This window comes from Astyanax mexicanus, chromosome 3 (genome assembly GCF_023375975.1).
Source record: "Astyanax mexicanus isolate ESR-SI-001 chromosome 3, AstMex3_surface, whole genome shotgun sequence".
Lineage (NCBI taxonomy): Eukaryota > Metazoa > Chordata > Actinopteri > Characiformes > Acestrorhamphidae > Astyanax > Astyanax mexicanus.
In genome coordinates this window covers 58,270,040-58,287,796 of record NC_064410.1, presented here as the reverse complement: position 1 = coordinate 58,287,796, position 17,757 = coordinate 58,270,040, and positions in this window count along the sequence as shown.

Below are 17,757 nucleotides of genomic sequence, written 5' to 3'. Positions count from 1 at the left end.
TTTTTTTCTGCTCAACTTAATTTTGTTTATTTATATACAGTACCAGTCAAAAAATGTCACCTTCTCATTCAATGTTTTTAATATTTATTTTTTCCTACATTGTAAATGAATAGTGATTCAGACTATGAAGGAACACATAAGAAAACATGTAGTAACTTAAAAGTGTTAAACAAACCAAAATACTCTGTAGGGCTGTTAACTTGCGGTTTCTGAGGCTGGTAAGTCTAATGAACTTATCCTGTGCAACAGAGGAAACTCTTGCTCTTCCTTTCCTGAGACGGTCCTGATTAGAGCCAGTTTCATCAAAACGTTTTTCTTTCAATATCTTACTTTCAGAATCATAGAACATGTGTGTTCTGTGCTTTTTTATATAAAAAATATAGGTTTATTGAAATCTGATTTTTTTTTTTTAGCTGAAAGGTTCGAAATATGTTTTTACACAAAAAAGCATTGTTAAAATTTAAATGTTAGAATTTCACCATAAAATATTTCAAATTCATCAAAAAGGAGGTACATTTATTTCAGATATACAAAAATGCATATTCAATACTTACAATACCAGCTTTAAAATTAAATTTAATAAGCTTTTTCCATGAAAGTGACCGAACTTCTCAGGACTCCCACGCTCTGGATCTGTTCGGCTCCGGCTGAGTCTTGTGCAGCTTTAGCCATGGCATGGAGCAGAGCGTTCAGCATCTCCTGCACTATCTGATGTGTCATGATTCAAAGCGTGGGATCCTGCAGGGAGGGAGCAGGCGGAGGAGGGTGGGTCCCGCAGGTCTACCCAGAAACAGCTGTTTTGGCTCTAATTAAAGGACTGTAGCAGGTGTCACCTGAGCCCCAGCGGCGTGGGGGCACACCTGGTTGAATTAATTTGATGTAAAGTGGTTGAGACAGTGCTGTCTGCGCTCTGGCGTGGCGCGCAGACGCTCCGCTCGCATCAGGCCGGCAGAAGCGTTCACTTCACTACCCCTTCACTGCTCTGGCAGAGGGGTGAAGCTGCGGCGCGGCATTTCAAGGTGGCAGGGACCGACGCTCGCTCCGACCCCTGGGGACGTGTCGCTGACTGCTCTGACAATGAGGTGCTGTGACACCAGAGTTATACACAAAGCAGCAGCCTGCTAAAAGAAAGCTGTCCAGAAGTCTGGCACCTGTGACTGGAGTTTGATGATTTTATTTTTGAAGGGAAGAGACTAAACCTGAACCCTTTGACCATATTGTAGAGTATACTGAATCACTATATCTTATTAAAGAAGGTGTTTAACTGAACTTAACCTGATTTTTCATCTCTACAATTTAAAAAATCCACAACCTGCAAAACTATAAAGAAAAAAACACAACCAAGAACTGAAACATGGCATTCTGAAACTGAAACATTCACATAGCAGGTGTGAAAAAAAATGCACCAAATCACCAAGAACCAATCACTCGACCCCACATGTGGCACTGGGAGCGGATAGACAACACACAGGGTCGCTGTGACCCCTGGGGACGTGTCGCTGCCTGCTCTGACAATGACGTGGTGTGACATCAGAGCTATTGAAAAAAAGCAGCAGCCTGATAAAAGCTGTCCTGAAGTCTGGATTTTATTTTTAAATAAAAGCAGCAGCTAAAAGTAAGATGTCCAGAAGTCTGGCACCTGTGACTAGAGTTTGATGATTTTATTTTTGAAGGGAAGAGGCTGAACCTGAACCCTTTGACCATATTGTGGAGTGTATTGAATCACTATATCTTATTAAAGAAGGTGTTTAACTGAACTTAATCTGATTTTTCCATATCTACAAATCAGCAAATGTACAATTAAAGGTACACAACCTGCAAAACTAGACAGGAAAAAAAATAAAACACAACCAAGAACTGAAACATAGGCTACATTTACAAAGCAGGTGTAGAAAAAATGGACCAAATCACCATGAACCAATCACTCGACCCCACACGTGGCACTGGGAGCGGATAGACTCCACACAGGGACGCTTTTCGAAGTGCTATGACACCAGAGCTATACGCAAAGCAGCAGCCTGCTAAAAGAAAGCTGTCCAGAAGAGTTTGATGATTTTATTTTTGAAGGGAAGAGACTGAACCTGAACCTTTTATCCATATTGTAGAATATATTGAATCACTATATCTTATTAAAGAAAAAGGTGTAAAGGTGTTTTACCAAATTTAACCTGATTGTTCTATCTCTACCAATCGGCAAAGGTACATTTAAAGATGCACAACCTGCAAATCTATTAAGGGGAAAAACTAAAACACAACCAAGAACTGAAACATAGGCTACATTCACACAGCAGGTGTGGAAAAAATGGACCAAATCACCATGAAGCAATCACTCGACCCCACACGTGGTACTGGGAGCGGATAGACTACACACAGGGTCACTCCGACCCCTGGGGTTGTGTCGCTGACTGCTCTGACAATGGCGTGGTGTGACGTCAGAGCTATACAAAAAAAAAAAAGCAGCAGCCTGATAAAAGCTGTCCTGAAGTCTGGATTTTATTTTTGAAGGGAAGAGACTGAACCTGAATCTTTTATCCACATTGTAGAGTATATTAAAACACTATACCTTATTAAAGATGGTGTTTAACTGAGCTTACCCTGATTGTTCCATCTCTACAAATCAGCAAATTTAAAGGTACACAACCTGCAAAACAATTAAGGAAAAACTAAAACACAACAAAGAACTAAAACATAAGATAAATTAAAAAAATTACCAAAGCCAATATTTATTTTAGGTTGTTCACACAATCTATTTTATGTGACCCAAATCTCACATTGGCCCGGACATGCGCTGTAGAACAACGCTTCCTTATCAGAATCTTAAGAGCTATGAATGAATCTGTAACCATGTTTGGCCAATTCATTATGAAAACCAATCGCTCGACCCCACACACATCACTGGGAGCTGATAGACTTCACCAAAAAAATCTGTTTTTTTTTTTTTGTTTTTTTTTTTTACCAAATCCAGTATTGTTTTAGGCTGCTTAAGCAGATAGACTCCACACAGGGTAACTTTTAATGGTGTCGGAAGTATGAATGAAGCCCTGTGAGTTTCAGGCTGTTTTTATTCGGTGAAGGAGTGGGCGGGCAAAAACGACTAGCTCATGAATATTCATGACATGCAAATGTATCACCTTTGATTGGCTAACAGCACTGTTATACTTCCTCTACAGTTCTGCATTGGGCGGTCGCAAGCTGAGGTGGGCAGGGCCTTGAATTCTAATTTACGGGTTTAGGTCATCCAGCAGCTTTTTCTGATTCACTCGTTTTCCGGGTTTATTTTCTATTATTGGTTAATGCAGGAAATGGGGTAGAAGAAGAGAAGAACAGTTTCACGTGCAGCAGCAGAAACAACTCAGAGTGACCTACTGTATTTAAAACAGAGAAAGTACTAAATGCTTTCTAGTAAAATAACACCTTTTGCAGTGGCGATCTGCAGCTGTGTTTGGCAAATTCTTTAGGAAAACCAATCAATCGACCCTACACACAGCACCAGGAGTGGATAGCCTCCATACCTGCAGTGGAACCAAACTAAAACCTAAAAGCTTGAAGTGAAGCACAGATCACCCATTTATGCATATTCTGGATTGCTCTAGACATTCACTCTAGACAGAAGAACCTGTTGTGTGTTACACTTCTTTGCTTTCAGTTTATTCACCTTTTAGCGATTGATAGCAGGGTGTAATAAAATCAAAGAAGAGCATATACTGTAGGGTTAAGAGTGTAGAGAGGAATAAATCTTCTTTTATTTGCAGGTTTTTACTGTTGTTTTAACCCCTTTTCCCATCTTTTTCCCACTCTTTCCTGGCGTCACAGGGCGCTGAACTTTAAGATTCCCATCTGTTACATCCACAAAGCGTTGGCTCCCATCCATTAAGGACAGCCATATAACTTTAGCAACCCTTAACCTTTAATAGTTTTTTACACATGCATAAATTGCCTTGTGGATGCGCAGGGACATTGCAGTGGTCATTATTTACCCTGACAGGCTGCAGCTGGGGAGCAGTGCGGGACCACGGGGATGAATCCCAACACAGTGGGCCGGCTTCCATCAGATAGCCTAGCCTGCTTCCTAGCCTGCTGCTCCGTTAGGCTCTATTAAAAGCCTATCAGCTGAGTCTATAAGTACTGTACGTTGACCCTGTTTTGAAGGAGACTGGTGTGGGGGAATAAGGGAGGAGGAGGAGGGTAGGAGTGTAGAATCTGGTACCCGAGAGGCAGCGGCGGCGGATTAGCGATGCCCCGGCCTTGTGTTTTCTCACTGACTGTGCAAACTCTTGACGTTAACATCTGCCAGGTATGTAAGCTATGTCAATTTATCTGGAATGCCGCCCGAGGAAGTGCTGTGCATTCTGGCGCACTGGTTTCCTTTGTGCCGCTACAATGCATTAATTTCATGAGTCAACAGGCTATGACTGGCAGCTTGTGTAGAACTAAGCAGTGTTTAATTGGATTCTGATCTGCTGCAACACAACTGCAAGGTTGTTTTCCACTTTTTCGCACCCTTTTTTCCACGACACCTAGAGCGTAATGGAAGCAATCGCTTTCCCCTCCCGCTGGTGGCTCAGCGCTCCGGACCCCCAGGAGGGTCCTGTTTACGGTCATGCTCCGGCAGTGCCCTGATGCCCTGGCTGGCACCCGGCCCTGGCAGTTTGTGTTAATGACTCTAATGCCGCCGCTTCCGCGACGCACCAGCCAGCAATCCAGCCCTGGTGGTGTTTCGCCCAGGATTAACCTTAAGTGATTTCTGCCGCAAAGATCATCTTCTGCTGCGACAACAAGCTCAGGATACAGTTCATTTCCCCGCCCGCCAGCGAGACCTTGGGATTTTCGCCGGCGCTGAGAGATTTACTCACGCTGCTCTCTTTAAGAGGCCTCCGCCATTGCAATCTAGGGGAAATGGGAGGGAAGCACGAAACACTGAGTCGCTTTAAGGTCTTAAGCTTTGCCAAAAGCCGTGTTATGAAACCCGCAACGGGCGAATTAGGAAAACTAAGCTCGCCGAGTATCTCTGCGCAGAAATCCTCGAAAAGAGGAAGATAGAATTCCTACAAAAAAAAATAAAAAACACAGAGCTCGCAGAGCTCGCAGCAGCTAATGGTCCAGAGATTTAAAAATTACAGCAATTTACAGGATTTATCCCGGAAAGCTGGCTTTCAGCCCGAGAAGTGGGAAACACGGAAACATTCATTGATTGTTTGTGATTCTGTCAGGCGAGCTGTCTGCTGTTAAACCAGAACTAAACTGCTCACTCACTCTGACCACATGTTAACCATTAAACCATTAATCTGCCATCAATCATCACCAGCAAAACATGCACAGCATGTATATACTATCAAATCAAAATCAAATCAAATCAAATTAGTTTGTATATCACTTTTATGCAACTGATCTGTCACAAAGCAGATTTACAGAAAGAAATGTGATTGGATGACAGAGAATCAGGCTAAACTGTTAGACTGTTAGGCAAGAACCACGATACCAAGCTCATTAAGAGTATATGTTTATATTTACAAATTGAAATGCAATACACAAAATATAATATAATATATATATATATTTTTTTAAATATGTAAACAGTACTGCAAAAGGGCCTAAAAATGTCTCTGATTTAATTTATTATATCAGTTAATACCTAGTGCTATTGTGTGCTTGAGTTCATTTAATTTTTTATGCATATTTAATTTTTAGTTTTAATTTTTTCCATTCATACAAAAAGTTATTTAAATGTTGACTAATTTAATGAATTATTTAGCTTTATTATTTTTTGTTTTATTTGTTTTTATTTATGTTTCATTCAAGAAGAATTCTCATCCTCTTGTTAATGTTAGCACTGTGGATTCATTTTTATTTATCTTCATTGTTTGTCCTTCTTTTATAGATCATTTTTATTTATCAAAGTAAAATTAAATATTAAGGAGGCTGTATGCGCTTATTTTACATAATTTATATAAATTAATATGTGATGTCGTTCTTATTATTCCACAAATACATAAGACAGCCTGACATTATTTATTAGTAATTACATTTGGCTTAATTCATATGATTGATCAGCATTTTTGCAGCTTTTTTTTATTTGTTATTACAAATTTTAAAATGTTTGAACAAAGGGATTGTCTGACTGCTAGGTAATTATGTAAGGGGGATAAAACATGAAAGACTATTATTGTCATAGTAAATATATATTTATTTAATTTTAATATGCATTTATTTTTCTCTACATTTTTAGGAGATGGCCCGTGTGATGTGAGTGACACATGCCAGCCAATCCCAGGCCTTCCAGGAACTGGACGCTGCATGATGAGGCTGTAAAGGTCAGCTGGTGCTGATGCTGGTGCTGATGCTGGTGCTGATGCTGAGGTAGGTACGGGCAGTCGTCCAGCAGGTGATGTCAGCACTGACAGCCCAGGGTAGGACAGCGTTGCTGGGCCTCTGACCTTCAGAGCTGCCCTCCTCCTCCTCCTCTTTAGTGCTCTGCACAGCGTGTGCTGCATTAGAATTAAACATTCATTTATCTCATTTACAGCGAGGGTCCGACTGCCCCCCTCTCCGGAGCCAAACACCAGCATATCCACAGCACTGCAAACACAGGCACGTTTCCCACAGCGGAGAACGAGCACAGTCATCCAGCCAGACTCAGCCTCTGCGTTCTAACACAACATCTGACCACAATGACACACTGTTAACAACATTGTTATCCAAGCAGCTTCCTGTTTCATCACAGCACAGCGTGAGGGATGAGGCCTTTGCGCAATCTAAGAAACAGAATTCTCAATAACAATGACTTTCTGTCTCTCACTGTGAGACTGAGGGCCCTGTTTTACACCCTGTGCAAGACGTGTTGTGATGCTCATTGATATCTTACACCCCGCTTTGTTTAAATAGCAACAGCGCTTCTGAATATATCTACACTGATGGGCGTGGTGGTCTGGAAATGAGGTGTGTTTAAGAATAAATCTGGTGTATTGCTATCTTGGCATCAATAACACAGGTGCACCACTGACTGAATCCAACCTACACAGTTGTCAACAGTCAGATGTTCATTGATATCTTGGCAGTAAAATGTCAACACATCCCCAACACATGTACCTTCCTGGAACCTTTTTGGAACCAAAATGTTGCCAAACATTCTTATAATGTTCTTTGTTAGCTGGAAGAAAGAACTGTACCCAGCTGGCACACAACTGACCTTCAACTTTGAAATGTGGTTGAAATATGACTAAAGTATGTATGTTGTCTCAACGTTAAAACAACAGTGAATCAACATTAAATGTTAAATGGTTGTGCTAACGTTGAAATTTTAACAGTGCATCAAAATAATGTCCTCAACCAAAATAATGTCCTCAACGCCTTTTCTATCTATCTATCTATCTATCTATCTATCTATCTATCTATCTATCTATCTATCTATCTATCTATCTATCTATCTATCTATCTATCTATCTATCTATCTATCTATCGTTATACTCAGCTTTACTACAGTGATGTAAGTTTATTGTTAACACTCTGATGTTAACCATAGGATTTTCTAATTTTAGTGAGCTATGGTTTATTAAAGGTTGAATGTTGATGTTGATGCACTTTGCAAAACCAATAGTTGATTCAATGTTGATTCAACCACAACATCTACATTGATCAGCGTTGATTAAACATTTATTCAACATTGAAGTGCCAGCTGGGTAAAGACTCTGATTTAATTTGAAATCCAAGTAATCCCATTAAAGACCCAAAATAATGGCAGACATATTATTAAAAATCCATTAAAAAGGTAATTATAACAGCTTTTATACCAAAGTAATGCTTGGATGTTTTTAAAACATTTTTAATTTAATGTTTTTAGATATCCGTGTATCGTCACTGCAACATTACTTTTGCCAATGTTTTAATTTTTTAAATAGTATTAATAGTATTAATATAAAATCCAAGTAATATATATATATATATATTGCAGACATTAATAAAATCCATTTAAAAAAAGACTTGGTTCTTACCTACAAACACACAGAGCGAAATATATTTACAACCATATGATGTGTTTTTATTCATTGAACCAATAAACAACCAGTCAGTGTGTTCTGCATTCAGCTGCTACAGCCACAGCAGCCTGTTTTATTATTAATGCAGCAGCATCCTCAGCCTCCCTCTCACCTTTATGAACAATATTATTATTAGACTACTCACCAAAAAATATATATATAAATATATGTATATATAAAGCTCTGCATCAGCTTTATAATTCTATGAAACACACACTGTACGGCTTATTGTCAGAATAAATGGACGAAACTATTGTTCTTATGAGGTTTTATTGGTTGCTGTGTTCTTTCTGACATCAAGAATAAAATATATGTGTATGAAAAAGAAAACAAACAACTCGTCCCATGGGGCACACTGCATTATTTATAAGCACAGGCATTAGGATCTACCAACATACAAACAAAACATTTAGTGATGAAAAAAGCACACTTTGAATAGGCTGGAATAAGCACTGTTTTATTGGTCCCAGAACAATGTTTAATAACTACAAAGTTAAAAGAATGATACAGAGTAAAATGATCATTTAAAGTAGCAGTCCATAATATATTTTTTAATTATTTTAAAAGCAATATTATTCCTAAGATGGCAGAGGACAAAATACTCTGAAACGTGTCCTGGCATGACTTAATCCCTGTGGCATCTAATATATTCATTCTGGTAGGTTTATTGAATATAATTGTTTCCAACATTCTGTTAATTTTATTTATTGAACATGAACAACAAATCAAAAACACATAGTGTAATTTGGAATTTTGAATCTGTAACTAATATATCGGTAATATATATATATATCAGACAAACCAAGTCTCCCTGAAGCCGCGGGAGTCTCACGCATTTCGGTAGCGGCTCCCTGATGCCCGCGATTCACATATAATCTCCCGGAATTCAATGGGAGATTCCCCCCCCTGACGGATTAATAACACATCCGCAACGCACGCCCCACAAACCACCAATACACCCCCCCCAACCTCCCCCCCCCGCTGACGATTTTAAAACGCATCTATCCACCATCCCCCCCCCCCCCCCCCCTTTCTGTGTTAAAGAATCTTCTCACTATATTTACTTTCTAGCTCCCTCACCAGACAGCTCTGACCAATCAGAGGAGACGATGTGCTTAGTGCATTGTTTATTGGAGCGCATTTTAGTGCATTTAGGTTTATGCCTGTGTGAAACCAAACCAAACAGAGGGAGAAACGCTCCTAAACTAAACAAACTCAACTGATTCGGACCATAGAACTTTTCACGTTTCTACCAAAAAAAAAAAATCCTCAATCCAATTTATCATGTACTTTTTAATTCCAGCGCTCCACGCTGGCTTTATCTCACCACAAACAGGTATATAACAAGTATATGCTAGTATTTTAATTGACACCACTAATAAAAATATATTTGCATTTTTTGCTTTTTTTTTTTTTTTTTTACATTCATTCTTTTATTTAAATATCCACTATAAAAATGTGCGTCTTAAGAAGAACAAATGCGATTAATTGCAGTTAAATACAGAATATTGTTAATTCATTTTTTACTAATACACACTAATAAAATAAATACAGATTTTAACTTAAAATAATACAAAGCTTGTCGCTGGGGCTGTACCTTATATTGAGGTACAAAAGAGTACCTTTCAGTGAAAGAGTTTTTTTTTTTGTACCCATGTTTTTTTGTAGCAGTAAAGATGATAAAGATTATAAATATTAACATCAACTGAATATATGTCAGGAACTTGATGATCCAAAATTGTCTGTCTTTCAAATGAAAAATGTATAGTTAAAATATATATTGTTTATTCGTACAGTGATAAAGAATACCAAATGTACCTTTTGGCTGGTTAAATGGTACAAATCTGTACTTCTTTCTGTTAGAAAAGACACATCTGACCCTGTAAAGACCAATATTATACATTTGAGGGAACAATTATGAAAAGTGAACCTTTGAGTACAAGAAAGTACGTATATCTTACTTCTGTTTTTAGTATGTACTAATATAATATTTTATAATGTATCATATATTGAGATATGATTTTTTTAGAATATTTTTATTTTATATAAGCAGCTTTAGAAGGCTACAGTGCTACAGCATCTCTGGAGCAGTGGGGGTTAACGCCTTGCTCAAGGGCCAACAGTGGCATCTTAACGGACCAGTTAATCAAACCCACAACATTACAGCCAAAAACCAAGACCTCCAACCACTCCATCACTTTCTTTCCACACTCCACCACATCCACCACTGTCTGCTGCTGAAAGCAGACATATTGAGAAAAAGCCTTTCACTGTTTCTACCACAAGTTTCAATTCCTTTTTGCTGTTTATAGACACACATGTAATTGTTCTAAAAGCAAAATTAGGAAATATCTGTTACTCTGGGCTGAAGCTTTTGGGCATGTGCTCTATAAGTTATAGTATTATATACAAGTTAATATTCATAAAGTTCAGAAGTTCAGAAATCAATATTTGGTGGAATAACCCTGGTTTTTAATCACAGTTTTCATGCATCTTGGCATCATGTTCTCCTCCACCAGTCTTACACACTGCTTTTGAATAACTTTATGCTGCTTTACTCCTGGTACAAAAATTCAAGCAGTTCAGCTTGGTTTGATGGCTTGTGATCATCCATCTTCCTCTTGATTATATTCCAGAGGTTTTCAATTTGGTAAAATCAAAGATTTTAAAACGTATCATTTTTAGTGGTCTCTTATTTTGTTCAAATGTCTATTATATATCTATAACTAATTTATTGAACATTAGGACCTGACCCAAATGCAGTTTGCCATGTCATTTTTTTTGTTTTTTTTATATCTGGTTTTGGATTTGCAATTTTGTGTTATGTCTTTCCCAGACACAATTGCAAAATAAGTAATAGTATTTAGTATTTATATAATAGTAAAAGTAATCATATTTTAGTAATAGAAACCTGTTCAGTTTCTAACGTGCAGTATGTATCTTCATCAAATATGAATAAAATGTGCTGTAAATGGTCTACAGTCAGAATAATATCTAGTCACTGGTAGGCCTACAATATTCCAATGATGGATGAATAGGTCAGTGGGTATTTGCTTCAAAGTGTACAGACAAAGATACAGTGTGTTTACAATACATTGTACTGTTATACTGTTATACTGTATGTATTAAACATTAAAAGCCTTATTTTAGAAATCTATAATGCACCGGTCAATTGCAGATCACACAGCTATATTTATGGTGTGTCGGTGTGTCTTTGGTATCATGAAGGCACTAAAAGTATGCCTTGCACAGCTTGAAAAGCGCAAAAGGCGTGTAATAAACTAATTATCTTAATTAACCATGGGTGTGTTTTTAGGCGTAACTTGAAATAAACCAATCAGTGTGTCAGTTATCATTCCCTTTAAGAGGCAGGTGAGCTCTGACTTTGGCACGTTCGTATCTTAATAGTGCAGCGCTTTTGTGCGTCTTAGCAGAGACAGATACTGACCTGCAGGTTCACACTGTGAAGAAACACCAGCAGCTCATTTAAGGGAAGAGAAATGTTATTTTATTCTTTATTCTGTTTATTGTTGAGTTAAAAGTCAGGTTTGCAGCTCACCTATAGGAGTGGACTCTGATGATTAATTGTTGTCTAGGTTTTAATCAGTCAGTGGAGCTCCTGTGTTTTCCACCGCCAAAATATACAAAAACACACCAGAAATTTACCTCAACACACCTCACTTCCAGACCACCACACCAAACCATCAGTGTAGATTTATTCCTAAACTCTGATGCTTTTTTTAACAGCATGGGTGAAAAACATGAAAATAGACTGTTGACGGGGTATAAGACAGCAATGAGCATTGTCACGCACCTTGCATAGGATGTACAATAGGGCCCTAATATTGACTTGACTGTGTATAATACATTGCTGTTACCATATCAGATGGGATCAGAGCACAGGGTCAGCCATACATCTTAACCAACCCGGTTATCAAACCCAAAGTCTTGTGACCAATATCCCAACAGTCTAACCACAGAGCCACCACAGTCTGCTGATGAAAGCAGACATATTGAGAAAAAAGGATGATTCAACTCCTTTTCAGCCAACAGTCAAATACCAACACTTTCTTCACTTCACGTGCACAAATGTTTGTGGACACCCTTTCTACAGTTATAAGAATTGAAATAATGTAAACCCTTTGGGATTATACTTGGATTTCTGCATGAATTGGTCATTAAATGTTTTCTATATATATTTGCATGGTTTTATTTAACACAATATATTAACATCCGCAGTGTAGAGTGGAAAAAGCATGTGAACCCCTGGGCTAATGACTTTTCTAAGAGTTAATTGGAGGCAGGATGTGATGAGATTGGATGAGTTGGTTAAAGCTGCCCTGCCCTATAAAAACACACACCAGTTTTGAGTTTGTTGTTCTTAAAGGAGAAGTCTGGTGTAAAATGGACTTTTGTTGTAGTAATATATAATAATAATAATTATAATAAATATAGCCGCAAGCGGCAATCATCGGGTTCAAGCACCAACTGGCACAATGGTGCATACTAGAGCATTGAATGGTGATGTGTGAAAGGTCTAATATGATTGGAGATGCCCTGTCACATTAAGAGATTATCAAATTTTTTTCACCTGTTATTAATGTTGAGCAGAGGCCTTTCAACCTGATCAGTGCTTAAATTCACATGTAAATCTAGTGAACTTTGTAGGATATTCATTAAGTGAGTTAGAACCAGTCAAAAGGTGTCTACATGTTATTGGTATTGATCAGGTGGCTTCAACCAGAATGTTCACAAAGTGATGTTCAGATTGACCTTTTAACCTGTGCAATACAAGCTGAAATGTTTGACCAAACAAGTTTAAATTAACACAAAGGAGTGCATTGTCTGACATGACATGTAATAACAATGTTATTCTAAATCTAGTTCTAAATTAAATGGTGCTTCATCAAGCACCAACTAGCACAATGGTGCCTACTAGAGCATAGGATGGTGATGTGTAAGAAGGTCTAACACAATTGGAGACAATCTGTCACATTTAGAAATGATCAAAAGTCTTTCACCTGTTATTAATGTTGAGAAGAGGCACAAAGGAGTGAATGTTCTGATATGACATGTAATAACAAAGTTATTCTAAATCTAGTTCTGTATTAAATGGCGCTTCATCAGAGTGATATTGTACAGAGGTCTTTAACATTGTGAGATTAGAGCAAATACTGCAGAGTTACAGCAATTTATGTTAAAAATTCAGAGGACGCTCAGATTGTTTGATGCCTGGAGAGTATTGCATGTGAAATTTTCACAAATGTTTTTAATGAATATTTACCTAGAGAATCTACAGTGGGCAGCAAGACTGAAATGGAGGTGATAGGCCAAATATCCAGAGAGTAGTTTCAATATAGCTATTTTCAAACAATTAGCAATTATACATTAATAAAGCACTTTTTGAACATAGTTGTAATTACAAATTTGTCAGAGCCACTGTACTAAATATGGCAAAAACAATTAGATGTCAAAATAGTACAGCATGATTGACATATACTCGTTTTTTTGGAACAGCGCCCCCCAGTGGGCGGATTGTTTCAGCACTTTGCAGGTCACTACAGTGTCTCCACCTGAACATAACTGCCAAGTGTCATCCAGATTGGGCAACATTCAGCCTGCCAAAATGTCTGCTGAATGCTGATTGGCTGATGGTGTTCAGCCATGTTGATTGATTAAGTTGCCCTTTGAACATCCTTTAGAGGCTGTATGAAAGATTTTGCATGCAAAGTTTCAGCTTGCTAGGTTGCACGGTTGCTGAGAAACAGTGTTCCAAATTTAACTGTTGGAGTGAATGGGGCATATATCCGGAAGGACTAATTTGCATATGGCGGCCATATTGTTTACAAATTTTAACTTTTTCTTATTGAATATTGAAGCGCATGCTCTCACGAGTATTTTGATACCAAACATGCCAGGATTGGTCAAAATTCCTAGGACTAGTTCGCAAAAGTATGTTTTGCATATTATGCAAATTAGCAAAAAATCTATATAGACGGAAGTGCATGGTCCAAATTGCAAAGTTGTAGGTATTGACCCAAGGAATCCAATAAAAGAATTTTGAATGTAGGTCTTATGGTTTTTGAGTTATTGAGAAAATTGTGTAAAATGAATTTCGTTGTTTATAGCGCCACCACTTGACCAATCCATACTATTTTTGTTGTCCTCCGAGATGCACTGATCCTACATCTACCTACCAAGTTTCATGTCTCTACGACTTACGGTTTAGGCTGCACAACTGCTTTTTCAGAGGAAAAAGAATAATAATAATAATAATAAGAAGAAGAAAAATCTTAGCAAAAACAATAGGGTTCTACGCACCTTTGGTGCTTGAACCCTAATAATAATAATAATAGTTTATTTATATAGCGCCTTTCCTAAAAACTCAAAGCGCTTAACAACACAGCCATAGACAAAAGGTATAGTGCATAAAAAACAAACATGCATACAAGCACTTACACATAACAGTGCAAGTATTTAAAAACAAACAAACCAAAAAATAATATAATAATAATAATAAAATAAAATAAAAAATAAAATAAAGTATACAAGTAAAGATATATTAGCAGTTAGCTTCCCTAAAAAGATGAGTTTTGAGTAAGGATTTAAAAGAGTTTAGGCTGTCTGCAGCACGAATATTTCTTAAGTTTGATGAATAGCACACCTCCGTTCTCCCACAGCGTTCCGAGATCAAGACATTTTAACAGTTTGTCCAAACACCCTTCAGACTGGGTGACACGGGGCATAATTTGCCCCGATAAATCGCTTTCACTTTGCAGACTCTACATAGACTCCGCATACCATAGCAGCCAGTGACAGGAGTAAAGGCGGCGCTCTGATCTAAACCCGCATTATAGGATGTAAACAGAGGTTTTTAATAAGCTTCTTGTGCACTTTCTAAGTTATTAATGCCTCGTTTTAAATGTTAGGGCTCTCCGAATTCTAGCAAGGAGATGTGGAGCTACTGTGAGCTGGATAACGGTGGAAAAAGCGATTTATCGGAGCAAATTATGCCCCGTGTCACCAAGTCTGAAGGGTGTTTGGGACAAACTGTTAAAATTTCTGGATCTCGGAAAGCTGTGGGAGAACGGAGGTGTGCTATTCAACAAAGGTAAGCACTTTACTACAACAAAAGTCTATTTTACACCAGAGTTTTCCTTTAAGAACAGCAAACTCAAAACTGGTGTGTATGTTTTTATAGGGCAGGGCAGCTTTAACCAACTCATCCAATCATCTCATCACATCCTGCCTTTAATTAACTCTTAGAAAAGTCATTAGCCTAAGAGTTCACATACTTTTTCCACCCTGCACTGTGGATGTTAACATGTTGTGTTTAATAAAACCATGCAAACATATATATATATATATATATATATATATATATATATATATATATATATATATATATATATTTGTGTGGTATTAGTTTAAGCAGACTGTGTTTGTCTATTATTGTGATTTAGATGAAGATGAGAACACATTTAATGACTGATTTATGCAGAAATCCAAGTATAATCCCAAAGGGTTCACATTATTTCAATTCTTATAACTGTAGAAAGGGTGCCCACAAACACTTGTGCACGTGAAGTGAAGAAAGTGTTGGTATTTGACTGTTGGCTGAAAAGGAGTTGAAACATCCTTTTTTCTCAATATGTCTGCTTTATATCAGCAGACTGTGGTGGCTCTGTGGTTAGACTGTTGGGATATTGGTCACAAGACTTTGGGTTTGATAACCAGGTTGGTTAAGATGTATGGCTGACCCTGTGCTCTGATCCCATCTGATATGGTAACAGCAATGTATTATACACAGTCAAGTCAGTATTAGGGCCCTATTGTACATCCTGTGCAAGGTGCGTGACAATGCTCATTGCTATCTTATACCCCGTCAACAGCCTATTTTCATGTTTTGCGCCCACGCTGTTAAAATAGCATCGGGGGTTAAGGAATAAATCTACATTGATGGTTTGGTGTGGTGGTCTGGAACTGAGGTGTGTTGCGGTAAATTTCTGGTGTGTTTCTATATATTTTGGCGGCGGAAAACACAGGAGCTCCACTGACTGATTAAAACCCTGACAACAGTCAATTATCAGAGTCCATTCCTATAGGTGAGCTGCAAACCTGACTTTTAGCTTAACAATAAACAGAATAAAGAATAAAATAACATTATTCTTCTCCTAAATAAGCTGCTGGTGTATCTTCACAGTGTGAACAAGCAGGCCAGTATCGTCTGCTGGGATGCACAAAGTGCCGTACTGTTAAGATATGATTGTGCCAAAGTCAGAGCTCACCTGACTCAGTACATTTTATCATGTTTTACTAAACCAAAATCCATTTTACACCAGAGTTCTCCTTTAAGAAGCATTGCTTGATGTGAAACATGCCTCGCACAAAAGAGCTTTCAGAAGAATTGTTAACTTGCATGAAGCTGGAAAGGGTTACAAAAGTATCTCTAAAAGCCTTGATGTTTATTTGATTTGATTTATGTGTCCACGGCAAGACAGACGCTCTACAAGTTCAGCAGCACTGTTGCTACTCTCCCTAGGCATGGTCATCCTGTAAAGATGACTGCAAGAGCACAGCACAGAATGATCAATGAGGTGAGGAAGAATCCTAGAGTGTCAGCTGAAGACTTACAGAAATCTTGTTATTTTGGGTTAAAAGAATAGGACACTCATTCCATCAAAACATTTCCCACTAAATTGTTTTCCCATACAGTTAAAGAGGGCGGCTGTGGCCTTTTTGCCACTGAATGCATTCAGCTACTTTAATTTCCACCCATTTCTGACAAACGCACAGATATGCAAATGCACATACAAAGCTTGTCTAGTCCCTATAGGAAAGTATTGCCAGTAGAATCGAATAGTAGAACTTTCTGGAGCAGATAATGAACATGAGCCTATTGATATTGATTAATGCCAGTTGCAGCATAAACTCTTTATTAATACACTTAATTTCAGAAGAAACAGTGAATGAGCAGGGGTCCCAAAACTTTTGTCCATACAGTGGCTTGCAAAAGTATTCATACCCTTTGAATTTTCCGTCTTTTTTGTCGCCTCACAACCGCAAACTTAAATGTGTTTTATTGAGATTTTAATTGATAGACCAACACAATGTATTGCATAAGTGTGAAGTGGAATGAAAATGATGCATGGTTTTCAAAAGTGTGACGGGCAAAAGTATTCAGCCCCCTTTGCTCTAAAACCCCTATATAAAGTCCAATCAACTGCCTTCAGAAGTTATTAGTTAGTTATTAGTTAATCAGTATAAATACAGCTGTTCTGTGAAGACATCAGTGGATTGTCAGAGAGCACTAGTGAACAAACAGCATCATGAAGACAAAGACAGGTGAGCACTTACAGTTGTAATTGCAGCAAATGGTGGCTCTAAGTATTGATATAGGGGGGCTGAATACTTTTCGGATTTTTATTTGATACAAATTCTGAAAACCATGTATCATTTTCGTTCCATTTCAGACTTACGCAATACTTTTGTGTTTGTCTATAACTTAAAATCTCAATTTTGCGGTTGTAAGGGTGATAAAATGTGGAAAAAAGATTCAAGGGGTATTAATACTTTTGCAAGTCACTGTATATAATACCACCTACACAAAGCAGAACGGGTTTAAATCTTTTCTTTTTTTTTTTTCTTCTTAGAGATAACCACAAATTATGTGCCAAATAAAGCAGTCAGTGTGTTCAGCATTCAGCCGATACCACCACAGCCT